Genomic DNA, 1,951 nt, shown 5'->3' with positions numbered 1-1,951 from the left:
GCCTCACAGGCCCTTTTAAAGGGCTTAAACCCAGTTAGATTAGGTTTAAGACTCCTTAATCAACCAATATAAGGACTTGAACCGTTAGATCAAGAACCAGATCAACCCACGCCCTCCGATCACGCTTCGGTCTATAGAATAGTATCGTGAACCATGAAAAATATGTGGAAAATGCTCACACGGTCCACAGGCCCAGCCGTGGACCGTTCGGTCCACGATAGACTGGGGTACAGGCCCAGGCAAGGCGCCTGCGGTCCTCCATCGTCTCGGATCTCGTGCCAACTTCAAAAGTTCGTATCTCCTCCATCCGAGCTCCGTTTGGGATAATCTTGGTCTCGTTGGACTCCGTTTTTCGTCGCGAATCTCGCTATGGGCTGAATCTCGAGGCATCAAATCCTAATAATTACGATGAAAATTTGAAGAAAAGACGACTCCTATCTATCCTCACCGACAATTCAGCTGATTAAGTACTATGCTATGAATTGAACCGAGCCATCTAGACACAGCTTTCGCAATAGTCATCTACAAGCAATCCATTACTTGACTTTAATGGTAGTTAATGAGATAATCATTTAGCTGTGCTCTTTCTTCAACTAACTTAAATATCGAAAGGTTCTCTATTGGACAACTTTCTGCAAGAGGACTTATTTTACATCTAATTTTATAAATTTCCTGCGATTTATCACTCAGGAGCAATAATTTGGCTCACTACCAACCAGCTCACCAGAGATTGGCTGCAACAGACCCAAAACGAGAATCCAAAGCTAATATGTTTTCCTACGGGATATCTTTACAGTAGAGGATACATATATGCTTCTACCTCCACGGTGTTCACCACCTGCATCTGTAGCCGTTTTCAATTCCACACCTCCACGGTGGTCGGCTTCTCATCGCACAAGAGAGCATCAATCAACCCCTGTTGGATGAGCACGTCCTTCACTCTTGCCTGCCATAAGGAGAAATTGCTCTTACCATCAAACTTGTTGATCTCCATCTTGATTGTTCCTGTCTTCTCCATCTTCAGTCTTGCTTACCACCACTGCAATCTGCGTCCTTGTACCGTCTGGCTCTGATACCACTTGTTGGGTGGATGTCTGGCCAGGACACCACCTTTCAAGACCTTTTCAGTACCACGCAATGCAGCAGAAAGAAAGAAGAAACAAAACAAAACAATCAAAATACGTGGATCAGCCACAAAAGGGCTAGCCTCCACCGGGCATGCAAACTTCACTATAAAAAAAATTTACAAGAGGAGATCTCACCCTCAACCCTCGTACATCCAATTTCTCTTTCACCTGAAGTTCTCCTCACAAAAGCTCTCTCTCTTTTGGAAGACCCCCCTGAAGTGACTGGCGTCCGCTGTCTAAGAGCCTCATGCTCCTTCTCTCTCAGAGCTTTAGTCTCTCTTTCTTCTCTCGGGTTTCGTATGGCTCCGTACGGCATGTCCCCGGCAAAATCAGACCACTCTCTTTCCCTTTGTGCCTCACAGGCCCTTTTAAAGGGCTTAAACCCAGTTAGATTAGGTTTAAGACTCCTTAATCAACCAAGGACTTGAACCGTTAGATCAAGAACCAGATCAACCCACGCCCTCCGATCACGCTTCGGTCTATAGAATAGTATCGTGAACCATGAAAAATATGTGAAAAATGCTCACACGGTCCACAGGCCCAGCCGTGGACCGTTCGGTCCACGATAGACTGGGGTACAGGCCCAGGCAAGGCGCCTGCGGTCCTCCATCGTCTCGGATCTCGTGCCAACTTCAAAAGTTCGTATCTCCTCCATCCGAGCTCCGTTTGGGATAATCTTGGTCTCGTTGGACTCCGTTTTTCGTCGCGAATCTCGCTATGGGCTGAATCTCGAGGCATCAAATCCTAATAATTACGATGAAAATTTGAAGAAAAGACGACTCCTATCTATCCTCACCGACAATTCAGCTGATTAAGTACTATGC

The sequence above is a fragment of the Elaeis guineensis genome, chromosome 3, assembly GCF_000442705.2.
Source record: "Elaeis guineensis isolate ETL-2024a chromosome 3, EG11, whole genome shotgun sequence".
Lineage (NCBI taxonomy): Eukaryota > Viridiplantae > Streptophyta > Magnoliopsida > Arecales > Arecaceae > Elaeis > Elaeis guineensis.
The sequence above is the reverse complement of the archived record's forward strand: the minus strand, read 5'-3'. Positions refer to the sequence as shown.